General features: G+C 44.9%; 1 protein-coding gene and 1 pseudogene across 1 annotated transcript in view; both read left to right on the top strand.

Annotated features, from left to right (window-relative positions):
- Positions 1-15,277, top strand: part of itgb2 (integrin, beta 2) — a 119,243-nt gene that overhangs the window by 13,388 nt on the left and 90,578 nt on the right. The window lies entirely within an intron of this gene.
- LOC120531995 lies at positions 5,484-5,547 on the top strand (annotated as a pseudogene).

Below are 15,277 nucleotides of genomic sequence, written 5' to 3'. Positions count from 1 at the left end.
CAGACCTATTGATTTTTGCTTGTTTACTTTTCTCTCTCTCTCTGACATTCTCTGCTTCTGACACACGCACTCCTTTGAAGAGGAAGATATGTTTGCATTCTTTTAATTGTGAGAAAGAACTGTCATCTCTGTTTTGACATGGAGCACAGTTTAAACTTTTGACTAAAGGGTGTTATTTCATGTCTAGAGGGCTCTAATAATGTTAAAAAAACGTATTTAGAAGGTCGTAAACAGGTTTTCACTGCTCTAACTGCAAAAATATTAGATTTATAAATAAAGAATACTACTTTGTGGAAATTCATTTATCTGTCTGGAGCGGATTAACCGCTATAAACGAGGGTTTACTGTATAACTGTGCGGAGAATATTTATAAACAGTGTGGGAGAGTTTCTAAGGGCTTAAAATATATAAAAATAACCATACAAACATATGGTTTCTACTTCGCGGATTTTCACCTATCGCGGGGGGTTCAGGAAAGCAACCCCCGCGATCGAGGAGAGATTACTGTACTCCGAGTGGTGCAGTGAGAGTAATATGGAAAAAGATGATCTGCTGTGGCAACCTTTAATGGGAGCAGCTGAAAGAAGAAAAAGAAGGTGCAGTGAGAGTAACAACGCTAAAGCAGTTATGGTATTTGGAATACTATGGCTATTCCCTGGACCATTATATTGTTACAGGTTAATTACAATCAGATGCATTACACTACTAAACAATATGCAGTTAGTTTCAGTGTATTTATAAAGCCGCGTCAGGAATGTGGATCTAAGAAAGAAAGGGTAATCACACAGGAACAGTAGCACTGCTTTGACGCTGGGTGGTGCCAGTCTGCAAAACCGAGTGCAGAACTTGCGTAGAACAGGGTATGCGGTACCGTGGAAATGTGCGTGGTGTGGTCCCAGGCCGGGGCTGGAGCCCGGTCGGGACGCCCAGGAGGACCAGAGGAGGGCTTGTGCCTCCTCCAGACCGAGAGGGGGCATCCATCCTGGTTATACTGGAGGCCTCGGGTAGAGGGCTTGGAAGCCCAGCCCTCTACGGACCCGCGGCCACCGCCAGGCGGCGCCCCAGTGCCTGATTATCCCAGGAGCCCGGCACTTCCGCCACACCAGGAAGTGCCAGGGGGAAGACGACAGGGGACACCCGGACGGCTTCCGGGTGCGCAGCCGGCAGTTCCGCCACACGGGGGTGTGTCCGTGGGAGATTGCCGGGAAGCAGCTGGAGCCCGTCCGGGTTCCTATAAAAGGGGCCGTCTCCCTCCAGTCATGGACAAGAGTCGGGTGGAAGAGTGGCAACGTCTGGAGGAGGCAGGAGGCGGTCGGAAGAAGAAAGAAAGAGTGAAAGAAAGAGAGGAAAAAGAAGAAGAAGAGAAAGAAAAAGAAAGAGAAGGCATTGGATTGGCCTGGACTGAGGGGTATTGGGGGTTGGTGAGCAGAATTGCACAGAAGAATGGAAAATAAACCTGTGTTTGTGGGTGACATTAACGTGTCTGCCTGTCTGTGTCCGGGGCGAGGTTCACAGTGGCTTTATGCCAAGTTTAGGATTTATATATCGCGATTTGAATGTGGAAACGTTCTTAGGCAACATTTCTGTGCATATGCACAGTTTATACATGAGGCCCCAGGTGAATCCAGCAGGGTAAATGTCATAGCTACATAAACCAAGCCTTCAATTCCAGTTTCTTGTGGGAGATTGTGCTGGAGTGTTTCATACATACATAAGATATTTCTTAAATGAGACAGGCCATTCAGTCCATCAGGCTCGATTGTTTAGCTAATAATAATCCTCTTCTTGTGTCTCATTACAGTAATGATTTTCTTATTTGTGTTCACAGATTAAAAGGTTTAGAAACCCCTGCAGTAGAGAATTCAAATAGGAACCACTGCTTGTATCAAGGTAGTGAGGCATGTTGTAGACTTAATGTGAGACAATCCCCCTAAGCCACCATACCCTCCCCACTTATCTGCGATGTGTTGTGGACTCTGCAGGGTACAACAAATTTTGACACACTGAAGAATTCAAAGGGAAACCATAGCTTGTAGCAAAGTAGGGAGGTGCATGTTTATGCGGTGCAAAAGGTGCAACACGTGATTGTGCTTGGCACCAGGTAGGCTAGTGAGTGTGTGACCTGTTTGGGATGGGGAAGGGTAATGAGGAGTTATCCGTTTTTTACTTCAGTACTGTTTCCGGTCTGAAAGCTGGTATTGATACCAAAGTAAAATTTTTTGTACCAATCCAAAATTTTAACTGCCTTTACCATGCAGGCTGCTGCAATAGTGTGAAATGTGGCCCAGAACACAAGTGCTTTAGACATTCTCACCCACAGGTTTCCATTACGAGACTGAACACCATCCAGCCATCAATCTGTTTGTTTTTTGTACCTTATTTTTTCCATTACAGGATTACTGGAAGGCTGAGTTTAGAAAGCCTTGGCAGTTTCAAACTCTGGTCGACAAGCTAAAATGTTCTCTATCTAATTAAACATGCACACTGCAAACTGAAGAGAAATTTAGACTGACATCTTAGTAATACTCCAGAAATTAACAATAGTGGCAATTATTATATACATAATGCAATATTTGAAAAATTAGTGAAATGACTCCCGATATCAATTACTGATATGTAGCTATGACATGCGCATGCTGTATTTTGATACTTGGATGCTTATAGTGCAGTGAAGAGGTATTAATTGCAGTTCTGAGATATCTAAACTTTAAAAATGAAAATAGCTCTTGCAGTTTTTATAGGCAGTTATGTATGTAACTTTTATAATACATAAATAACTTTAATTTAGTTTTTGTTGTATTATTATTTTGTATAGTTGCAAAAACTTTTTTTGGCATTCTCACATGCCACACTTGGACTCATTCAGTATTGTGTATTCATGGCCTGTTACTACTGCCATCAGTACCTGACCAATATGCGTTTTTTTAGACTGATAGTGATATTGATATGTGGGCAGCAAACATGACCAATTATCAATATACAGTACAGTATATGGTACCAATACTGCTGGTGTGTTTAAGTATTAGGTTTCTGTAGAAAAAAACTTACTGAAAAATTAAAAAAGTGTGGATTGTCTTAAGAGTACACTGCAGGTGCTGTAAGCACAAGCATCTAACTGTTAAAATTGATGCATATAAAATAAAAATAAAGCTGAAGTTGTAAATATAAATAAAAATATAAAGAATAAACCTCTTTGACAATAAAGTTATTATGTTATGCCCTCTCATTTCAATTACGTGATGCAAGATTTTTTATACTGGATTCATGACCAAATATATGAATCAGTGAAATATATATATCCTGAATGATGTGAACATTAATTAAACTAATTAAATTGAAATCTTTATTTATCTGCATATAATTTGTATTGTTAATTCTTATTGTTACACAAGTAGGAGTGTGCTAGGCTTATCTAGTTTTATTTATGTAATTATTTTTACTTTTTTACTTTCTTGTATATGAAGTATAGGAAAAGTATTATAATCGTCCAAAGATTCCATGTCGAGATTTTGATGAATCTTGACATTTTATTAGTTTGAAAGTCTACTGGAACGTTTAAAGTTGCTTATCTCCCAGACTCCCACTTCTCATGAGACCAACAGCAATCTCTCATATGAGCAGATTCTGAAGATAAACACAAAAGTGCAGGTAGAAGAATAAGCTATGGCAGTAGGCTAGAAAATGGGATGAGTGACAAATTGCAGCAGCATTTACAGTAAATGAATTTTGCCCTAACAGCTGTCTGATTCAAGAAATTCAATTGGCGGACAAGTTTTTGTAGCCTTTTTTGTGTGTTTTTGGGATACTTATATGCTGTGAGATAAAAGAACCAGTTAAGTTGTTTCCTGAAACTGTTGTTTGGTTAACAATAGATGTATGCATAACAATATGTGAAACTTCAATAACATAAGAATTACTTTTTAAATATACTGTATGTTCCGTGCTGGCTACAAATTAGTATTTAGAAATTGGAAGCAAGAAAGCAAATATGAACTTACAATTTTTCATTAAATATAATGATTATATAGCACAAGAACTTCATGACTCATATGCAATGACACGGGCTCAAATTAAGCCTATCTCTGTGTGTTGTTACTCACTAAATTCAGTTAAATTTAGCAGAAGCTCAGTTTTAAATATGAGTTCATTTATAGGCAGTATTATTTTTTGCGTGTAAATGAAACTGAAAATATATGGTAAGAAACATTTTTTCTTGTGTTCACTAGGCGGTCTTGTAGCACCCCAAACCCCAAACACAAGTCCCAGTACAATAGGTTTGTTTTAAATTACCTTACAAAAGACTCCTTTAATTATTTCCAGTTCAAATGGAAGCCACACAAAGTAGGGATCATTAATTCTAGCAGCTCCCCCTGGCTCCAGTTCCCAGCATGCCTTGCAGGTGTCTGCACAAGTAGAGTAGCCCAAGGAGACTGCCACCTAGCATGTTGGGGGAGTAATTAGCCCCGTCAGGCTGTCTCCCCTGTCCTTCCATCCTACTGGCTTCCTGGCTGGGTAAGGGTCTTCGGTCCATCCTTGTCAGGAAGCCTGTGTGCTCACCTGCAGATTGGCTTGCTTTATCAGTCCACTGGCAAGAGAAGGGAACATCTTGCCCTTCTTTGTGCCCACTCTGTGCCATGGTTTGCCTGCGAGTTAAGGGATCAGAACCCATCCTGAAAGGGATGCTTGCGTATGTGTGTTGTCCATAACAATTTATATAATGATGAAAAAAACACTTGCTGTTTTTTCTGAAATGTTAACTGTTGTTGCTGAAATAACAATAAACAAATAATATTAATAGGAAAGCCAAATCATACGACATCAGAAACAATTGGAAAATCAATAAAGCTGTGACCCCTCTAACACACAGAGCCAATGGACCTCTGAATCTGCAGTTGATCAGATGTTATTGCGTCCCAGAAAAAAGGGCTTAATTAAGTTGCTGTTCACCAGGAGGCAGAGGGTCACAGATTAGGATGTAGCAGTTCAGAGTAACAGAGAAAAACTCTGTAAGTTTAGGGTAAAAGTAGAGAAGGCAGGACAATGAAGCATCTGCACGCAAGTGTTGAGCAGGACATTTGCGACCGCAGCAGTTGTATGTGGCCTGCAGTCATCCTGCTGCACTGTAAGGTCATGTAAAAGGTGTGAACAGAGGGCGTCTGAGAGGATGTCCTACCCTGAGACCAGCAGCCTGGAACCTGTCCCTCACTTTCCTGTCACTGTTGTGGTATTGTGTCTGTTGGTGTGTTCACTTGCAGTTTGAATGGCCAAACTGAAACAATCTCAAGGATGAACTAGTCTGATATGCCAGTGGTGTTTTCACTCACCCAGAGATTATCTGTCCTGCTGGTATGCTGAAAAATTGCCTGCAGTCCAAAGTATCTGGCAAAGCTGGCATTTGACATGTCTGTTTACAGCATGCCAATGATCTGTTTCATAGATTCTGTTGACATTTGAGACATAGTGGAATGTACAGAAAACTGACTGTGCTCACTTCGGCATCACATATACTAAAATTGGAACAATACAGAGAAGATTTGCATTGCCCCTCGCAAAGAACTGACTAAGTGTGGCCTCTGTCTTGCTGTGACCTAAGCTTTGAATTACGACCTTTTTAAAGGTTAACTATTAATTATTATTCCTCCAGGGTTTCATTGGGTAAAAGTACAACAGTAAGCTTCTGTGTGTTTGGCAACACCTCAGTGTACTTTTTGTGAAAGTACATAATGCATAACTAGTGTATAGCTTCTTCATTCTAATAATGCTGCTTTTTTATAAAAAGAGTATTCCTTATTTGTTTTCATATAAATATTTTTTTTACATTTCTTTTAATAAAGAAAAAAGCTAAAATTATTTTCCTTTCAAATAATATAATTTTGAACGTTTTTCCTTCATGCTGTTTGTTACGCTCCAACACAATATTGATAACATTGATAACAGACAAATGTGCATTTTTGTGTCTGACAAAAAGTAAAGGATAAATAATTGATTGATATTTTAAATGTTTTATTACTTTTAAATGAGAAAACTGGACAACATTCCTATATAGTTACTGTGCAACCATGTCCTGGATAAAGACATGCACAGGAAATGAAGGAAAGGATTTATTTATTTATATATACATATTTATTTTACAAAATGTGTTTCTTTTGTGTAACTTTCCAGACACATGCTTTACTAAGACTTTGTGTCTACCAGCACAAAAAGCAACAGGAAAGAGGAAGGACAATTGCCTAGCTTTAAATATCTACTACGTGCTTATTCCCTGTTGTGTAAGTTGTCGGAAGAAGCCAAAGACGTTTTTCTGCCTTTCCTTTTCATTTGTCTCAAATTTTTAGTTTCTTTCCGGAAAGGCTCGCATTGTGTCAGGCCAGTGCTGAATTTGGATGTCTGACACTCTGTCAGTAGTTTGTTTCTACAGTGAGAACTTTAACACTACAACAGTGTCATGTTTTTGTTTTGTTGCACAAGCCATTTCCATACACTTTTTCCAAATATATTCAAGCTGTTAATGAGTCTAATCCACCCTGTTTTATTTACAGTGTATTCTACATTATTGCAATGTATTTATTACTTTTTATTTAATTTCAAATTGCCTAATTAGGAAACACCAGTTCTTGCCTTCCAGATCCAGGGTTTGGTTCATGCATTGTGCCATGCTCAGTGCTGGTTTAGTATGGTGCCATGCAGTCCTGAACAACTTCAAGATATTTTAATAAAGTATGAATGGAATTCTTGCATTCAGTTAAAACATTTTGATTTGTTTCTAAATGTGATATTCATTGTTGTTGATGTTAGTGCCTTGCAACATATCAGGCATATTACATGTGCTCATAAGAAAAAAGATTTTGATTAGTATTTTCATTACAAAAAACAAACTGAAATATGTATATTTACCTGGAGAAGTAGGCCCAACACAGGGGCTTTCCTTATAAATCTAATTCACAGAAATTGTAGTAGACATAAGACAAATAAATATATACATATACGCATATACTGTCTCAGTCTCTTTTTTGTCTCTCTCTCTCATATATATATATATACAGTATATATACATATTGTGGTCCCCGGCTGGGGCTGGAGCCCGGCCGGGACGCCCAGGAGGGGGCGTCCGTCCTGGTTATGTTGGGGGCCTCGGGTAAAGGGCTTGGAAGCCCAGCCCTGTAGGGACCCGTGGCCACTGCCAGGCGGCACCACGATGCCGGTATATCCCGTGTGGTCCCCGGCCGGGACGCCCAGGAGGACCAGAGGAGGGCTTGTGCCTCCTCCAGACCGAGAGGGGGCGTCCGTCCTGGTTATGCTGGAGGCCTCGGGTAGAGGGTTTGGAAGCCCAGCCCTGTAGGGACCCGTGGCCACCGCCAGGCGGCGCCCCAGTGCCTGATTATCCCGGGAGCCCGCCACTTTCACCACACCAGAAAGTGCCGGGGGAAGACGACAGGGGACACCCGGACGGCTTCCGGGTGCGCAGCCGGCACTTCCGCCACACAAGGGCGTGTCTGCGGAGGAGTGCCGGGGAGCAGCAGTTCCCATAAAAGGGGCCGTCTCCCTCCAGTCAGCGGCAAGAGTCGGGTGGAAGAGGACGGAGCTGAGAAAGAGAGAGAGAGAGGACGGGAGGCGGCCAGGAAGGCATTGAACTTGTGAAGCCTGGACAGTTGGAGAAATCGGTGCAAGAGGCACTGGGGTTTGAGCACAGTTTTTGTAAATACTGTAAATAAACGAGTGTGTGGTGGAACCAACGATGTCTGTCTGCCTATGTCCGGGTTCAAGTTCACTATATATATATATATATATATATATATATATATATATATATATATATATATGGCCCCGCCGGGCGGAGCCCGGCCGGGACGCCAGGAGGACGTGAGGAGGGCTTGTGCCTCCTCCAGACCGCGAGGGGGCGTCCGTCCTGGTTCTGTTGGGGGCCACGGGTTGAGGGCATGGAAGCCCTTCCCTGTAGGGGCCCGTGGTCACCGCCAGGCGGCGCCCCGATGCCGGTTTATCCCGGCGGTTGCCGGTCGGGGCAGGAGCCCGGCGGGACGCTTGAGGACCGGAGGAGGGCGAGTGCCTCCTCCAGACAGAGTGGGGCGTCCGTCCTGGTTAGGCACGGGGCCTCAGGTACAGGGCTTTGAAGCCAAGCCCTGTAGGGACCCGTGGCCACCGCCAGGCGGCGCCCCGGTGCCTGATTATCCCGGGAACCCGACACTTCCGCCACACCAGGAAGTGCCGGGGAAGACATTGTGTGGCGCCCGGAGAGCGGCCAGGAAGGCAGCCGACACTTCCGCCACGCTGGGGCGTGGCCAAGGATGGAGGAAGCACCTGGGGCTCATCCGGGGCATTATTTAAGGGGCCGCCTCCCTCCAGTCATTGGTGGAAGTCGGGAGGAAGCAGACGGAGCTGGAGAGAGAGGACGGGAGGCGGCCAGGACAAAGGCAAAGAGACTGTGGGCCCTGGACTTTGGGGAAATCAGTGCAAGAGGCACTGGGGTTCGTGAGTGCACGTGATTTATATGATTGTAAATAGTGTAAATAAACGGTGTGTGTGGTGAGCAAAATATGCTGTCCGTCTGTCTGTGCCGGGGCCAGGTTTCACAGTGGCGTAGTCAGCAGGATGATCCGTCTGGTACAAGACGGGGACCTGCTTCAAAATCAAATATTTCTGTGAGCGGCCCGCGCGCAGCGGACCCACACACTGGCCGCAGGAGCGGCCGTGCGGCCGCGGGGCGTTTACCCGGAAACCGCCGCCCGGACGAAGAAAGGCCATCCCCGGTGCGGAGGAGGAGCGGACCTCGCTGGGCGCAGCGGCTCCGAGCAGCGTTGTTGAGACGGACAGCCAGGCGGCGTGGCCGATGAAGGCCACACCGAGGCAGGGGCCTCAGCGGCGGGATTCGGGAGGTGAGTACCCTGCCCTGCGGGGTTGGATGTACCTTGTTCTCCGCAGGGAGGGACGAACCGGATCCGCGTCTGTGGCAGGAGCACGCCGGGCCACGGGCTGTCGGCAGCGCGGCGACGGCCGCTGAGAAGACCGCGAAGTCGAAGCCGCAGCTGCGGTGCGGCGAAGAGGCACGTCTCCGCAGCCAAAACAGGGGAGACAAGATGGCCGCGGGCTGGAAGTCCCGCCCGCTGACAGGCACGGGATTGGCCGGTGTGTCTTGCATGCCCGCCGATGATTGGATAGAGGCGGGCCCAAGGAACGCCAGTCTCGTGCCAAACCGAGACCCGATTGGGCCAGAGGGAGTGGCCCAGAGGAGGCAGGCGTCGCGTGGAGCTGATGGACAGGTAAGCCCACCGACGTCTGTCTCTCTTTCCACCAGCGGCTCGGCGTGCGTCGGAGGAGTCCTTCGGCCCGCCAAGCCGTCTTTAGAGGAGCTGCTACGTGTTCTCGCGCGCAGTGTGAGCAGCTGATGGAGAGGCGGTCGCGTCGGGACTGACACCGAGTGAGACGGAGGATCGGGCTGGCGCTGGAACCGGAGGCCGGCAGAACACGGCGGGGTGGTGAGTAGTACCGTCCCGTAAAGCAAGCGGGAGGTTTGCGAACATGGCTGTGACCGTTCTGGGACGATCAGCTCAAGTAAGCAACCTCCCGACAGCAGACGCCGGTGCAGACAGCTAGCGAGGCGAGGAGCTCGAATATGCAGGGGCGGGTAGGATCGGGGCTGCTGAGTGCCCTGGGTCCTAGCGCCCTGCGCTCCAAGCCTGCAACTGTCTCCCGTCGCTCTGCCTGGACGAGACGGGCTGGATTTGAGCTTTGCTGTGCTCAGACCCAGACCGTCAGCGTCCAAGAAAGAAGGAGGAACCGAAGGGTGAATGCCGGTTCCTCCGATAGGAGAGGACGCGGCGCTGGAGTGCGCGTCGGAGAAAGGCCGTCCGCTGTGCGGGCAGAGGAGATCCCTGGGCGGCTGGGCGAGCCGCCTGCGAGCGGTGCAGCGACGGCGGGCGGGCATGGAACCTGCGGCGGAGGACTTCAGCAGGCAAGTTGGGGGCTGTCGGAGGGGGGCAGAGGCACGGTCGATACGGAGACCGACGGAGCGCTCGGGATGAGTGTCCTGGCTGTGCTTCTGGCCCTCTTTTTCTTTATTTTACAGGCCCGAAGCCCGACGGCGCTGAGGCCGGCGTCGGCGGGACCTGCCCGCCTGGAGCAGGCGCCGCTGGAGTGCTCCACGCGGGAGGCCTACAGTGACCCGCTGGGGAACAGCGGGCGAGCGGCGCAGACCACAGGGGCGTTTGCGCGGCGAGGGTGCCAAAGACAGATGTCCCAGGGTGCCGTGTTGGACCCTGGGGACATAGTAGGACCCTCGCTGGGGACGTGCTGCCCGTTCGGGTTGTGCCGTTCGGACCCACGTGTCCTCGCTAGCGGTGGGGCACTGTGGCCCCGGCGGGCGGAGCCCGGCGGGACGCCCAGGAGGGCGTGAGGAGGGCTAGTGCCTCCTCCAGACCGCGGGGAGGAGTCCGTCCTGGTTCTGTTGGGGCCACGGGTTGAGGGCATGGAAGCCCTTCCCTGTAGGGGCCCGTGGTCACCGCCAGGCGGCGCCCGATGCGGTTTATCCCGTGCGGTTGCCGGTCGGGGCAGGAGCCCGGCCGGACGCTTGGAGGACCGGAGGAGGCGAGTGCCTCCTCCAGACAGAGTGGGGCGTCCGTCCTGGTTAGGCACGGGCCTCAGGTACAGGGCTTTGAAGCCCAGCCCTGTAGGGACCCGTGGCCACCGCCAGCGGCGCCCGGTGCCTGATTATCCGGGAACCCGACACTTCCGCCACACCAGGAAGTGCCGGGGAAGACATTGTGTGGCGCCGGAGAGCGCCAGGAAGGCAGCCGACACTTCCGCCACGCTGGGGCGTGGCCAAGGATGGAGGAAGCACCTGGGGCTCATCCGGGGCATTATTTAGGGCGCCTCCCTCCAGTCATTGGTGGAAGTCGGGAGGAAGCAGACGGAGCTGGAGAGAGAGGACGGGAGGCGGCCAGGACAAAGGCAAAGAGACTGTGGGCCCTGGACTTTGGGGAAATCAGTGCAAGAGGCACTGGGGTTCGTGAGTGCACGTGATTTATATGATTGTAAATAGTGTAAATAAACGGTGTGTGTGGTGAGCAAAATATGCTGTCCGTCTGTCTGTGCCGGGGCCAGGTTTCACAATATATATATATATATATTTTTTTTTTAACAGGCCAAAAGTAAACCTGTTATAAGTTATGAGAGAGGTGCAATGACATCGTTATCATGCTGTACTGAAGAAGAAAGCTGGCATGTTGTCTAGTCACAGTAATGTTCTTTTAGCTCAGTGTCTGACAAGTCACTTAAAATTGCTAGACTGTTACATTGAACTTTGTAATCAGCTGGTTAGAGTACTACTAGATTTTAATATTTCTTAAAATAAGCCTTCGTTTTTGTTTCTTGTCTAGATCATACATGACATGTTAACAGGACTAATTTCTTCAAAGAGAAGACTGAAATCATGAAAATGGATTTGTGTTTATGAATTTAAAACTTTTCTTTTAACCTTTATATTTTCTTTTACTCTTTTGTTTTATGTGAACCTAGTGAAACATCCCCCAACCCCCCTGGCTATGGACACATCTAACATGGTTGCTGTTATGTAAGAGCTAAAATAAGAAAATGAAAAATGTGTATAATTTATTAGAAACAAATTTAGTTTACTTAGTAGTTATGATATCCTCATTGAGGGATCTTGAGTGCTGCTTTGTCATGCGGTACAGCAGGGGATTTTGATACTGCACATCTGGACGGTGATCTCACTCTTATACAGTATGTGGGTAGGTGAACTTCCGTGTGTGGCCCTGTGGAGATGAGAGTGTCTTGGCTTTCTTCCTTCCTGAAATGACACTGCAATGAGCATTCCATTTCCTAGATATAAGCTTGAAGACTCTCATGAGTGAATGTCCATTTTTGGGTCACTGGAGCACTCAGTACTTTAGTGATTTAGACCGTGGCTCTTCTACCTGTGTGTTTCTTAAGTACTTTACAGGTTAAATTGCTGTGTAGACCCAGGTTTAAGAACCTCCTTTGATTTTTTTAGTTCCTGTTCTTCCAGGTTTCAACAGACACTTCTGTTCTAATACCCCAGTATTGCATCTTAAACTGGATTGCCTGCTTTGAAAGCCCTACTCAGAACTTATCAATGTATCATGTAGTATAGAATTACCTTTGGCTTGCTTTTTATCCATCTGTTCCTTTGTGTTTCTTAAACCCTTACTATTTTAAGTTCTGTGTCACCTCCATGTTTTAAATTTAACTTAAAAAACATTTAATCTGAGTATCTGGCTGGGTGTAACTCTATGAAAAATTGCCATTTATGATAATGTTGATGTACATAAAAAGATCAAGTGTAGAAGAAAAAAGGGAACTTGCCCAAAAAAGACATTGAGAATTTGAACTTCTGTCTAATGAAAGAAATTGTGCAACATAATAACTTTTCCATGCCTCATAATGAGAAGATCAAAAATGTTAAAGCTACATTAGCATTTTTATAACTTAACAGGCAGTAAACATTTACTGTACATGGCATTACTTAATTACTTGTACAGCTGAAGACCACGGATCCATCTGAGAGCTGGGTTCTTTATTTGTGGGCATCCTCTTCAGGGCAGCATGATCAGTACCAGAGTGAATTTCTGTGTCAACAGAAAATATTTCAACTGGTTTGTAGCTCACACCCTATCTCTAAGGCCTTCCTCTCTGCTGAAGGATTTCTTCTGGTGTGAAATATCTGATTCAGGTATCTCATGGAGAATTAGTCTAGTAAACAAGTAATTTTTAATTATAGGATTGTTAGACACAAAGGTGAAAGGTCAAAGAGCATTCAATATATAAAATTGGGAACCTTTTTTTGATAGGGATGCACCCCTTTAGCTGTGTGAGATGTGATTCTGCATTCACTTCTCAGCGCACCAAAAAAAACTGGCAGGTACATTTTTTTTCTCTGAGTCATAGACAATTTACCTCAGACAATTTGGATTTTTTTCTGTCCCAACACACTACAGATCATTTGCTTGAAAGAACCAACATTTTCTTTTTAGATGGATGATGTAATGCCTATCTTGTAGCACAACATCAAATAATTTTAAACCCATTGACCCATCGTTAGTGGAGCAGAGTTAATTGTCTTAAGATGATAGATACCATTAAGATGATAGTTTTAATGTTAAAACTAACAAAGAGACTACACCACCCAAAATGCTTCATTTCTGTTTCCTTTAAGTTGTCAAAGACCATAAAGTGTCTTGGGTCAGAAAAAATAATATATGGTTTACTCCTCATTCAAAAGTGTGGTTTTGATGTTGTATCCAGTATGCCACAGTTGTAATGACTTTCACCAAGAACTAAAATTCATTGGGAGACAAGGAAAAAGAGATTTTCATGTTTAGAACAAGATGAGGCTTGCCTTCCATTGCTATTTGAATGGTTTAAAGTCATACTTGACACTTGAAACAATTAAAGATGAATAATGGCTCTGAGGCACAGTCTGACCAAACTCTAGTCACTTATCCTGCATGAGCTCCCACAGTTAAAATTATACATGAGGTTGTGTAAAATGTAGCCTGATCAAGTAAGGCCATTGTCTAACAAGTAATAGTGATGAAAGTTTAGATTTATGCTCTTCAAAACTTTATACATTAAGAATTTTCTGGGAAGCCTTTTCCAATATAGGGTTACAGGATGCTGGAGGCCATTAAGGCAGAATCAGCTACAAATCAATAACCAACAATGGACAAGGTGCTAGTCTATTGTGGGACACATTCACACACAAAAATCTACACACATTAATACAGGAACGTTTTTGGGTCAGAGGGTTAATTGAACATTCATGTGTTTGGGATGTGAAAGAAAAAGGCATACCTGAAAAAAAAACCTGAAAAATCCCACAATGATGTAGAGAGAATGTGCAAACTACATACTAAAGAATGATCAGCTTATCGCATCTGTGCACCATACTTCCTCCCAGCCAAGTATGTATGTAGGATTATTAACTTTTCTAGTAAAATTATGCATCTTGCTTGGTATTTTTTACATGTGTTTTAGTTTTTTCATCCATATATCTGTCTCCTCTGAGTATTGATATAACTTTGTGAATGCCACAGTCTTTATATGGATTGGGTTTATTTCACCTTGGCTCACTCTAATGAAAAAAAGCCAGCCAGTTAACCATCCGTTTTGTGAACAATGCTGCACCAGACCGTTTGATGCTATTTCTAGTTACAACTGAAATAAGTCTAGCTACAACTGAAAGCAAGAAGTAACAAACTGAGTTTGTGCAATGGTGAAGTCAGCAAGTGACATGACACTTGTTTTACAAAGGGATGTGCAAGATTATGGGGGTGAGGGAGAAGGAAATGTTGAAAAGCCGAAAAAAAGAAATAAGAAAATGAACTTCTGTTGTCATAATGGGTGAGGTTAATACAAAAACGTGGCATAATTAAGCGGTCACAATACATAATTCAGTTATTACAACTTGATAATTTTATGCAAATATAAAAGAAAAAAATGCTGGAATAAGTCATTCATCTTTTAGTAAGGATAAAAAGTTAAGTTTTAGAACGAAATAAATGAAAGCAATTGGGAAGACTAGGACACATTTTAGGATTCCAACTCTGGTTTGTTTTGTAACATTTTCCTTAATGCTAAGTGTAATTTAAACCTAAGATTTAAATACCTTTTCAACAAACTTTGTGAGTGCCTCTCTCGCTTCTGTTCCCCTTTGATGACAGTGATCAGAAGAGGTGTGGCTGTGTGGTTACTTCCTATATTAAGAAACGTGGCACTGATATCAAGATGACCAAGTGATCTTTTTACACCCAAGATATATAGCTATGAGAGTTCAGTGAGGAAGCAGCAGTGTTGCATTTTCTCTTTCACCATGTTTTAAATTTGCAGTGATAATATTATAAGTAACATAACGTAGCAGTATGTAGTTTTCAGAAATTATTATGCTGGTCAATAGTTTAATGAAATGCTGAGCTTACTTTAATGTATCACTAACTTTCCTTTCACTGTTTCACCTTCAAATGCAATTATAATACATTGTAATATTCTGAAACCTGCTTAATCCATTTCAGAGTCATGGGGGCCACATGCCTATCCCAGTAACATTAGACAAAAGGTAGTAAGCAACTCCAGAATGGACATCAGTCAACAGCAGGGCCCATTCTCGTCCACAGTATATGTTGTGCTCCCCAGTGCACCTACCCTCTAAAGCTGGGGCAAAGATGAAACACCGTCATGCCACTTAGGCTCCAGGAAAGTAACACTGGAGCATATTCTTAGAAGTTGC

This window comes from Polypterus senegalus, chromosome 6 (assembly GCF_016835505.1).
Source record: "Polypterus senegalus isolate Bchr_013 chromosome 6, ASM1683550v1, whole genome shotgun sequence".
In the NCBI taxonomy this organism is placed as follows: domain Eukaryota; kingdom Metazoa; phylum Chordata; class Cladistia; order Polypteriformes; family Polypteridae; genus Polypterus; species Polypterus senegalus.
Note: the sequence above shows the minus strand (reverse complement) of the source record. Positions and strands in the feature narration are given on the sequence as shown.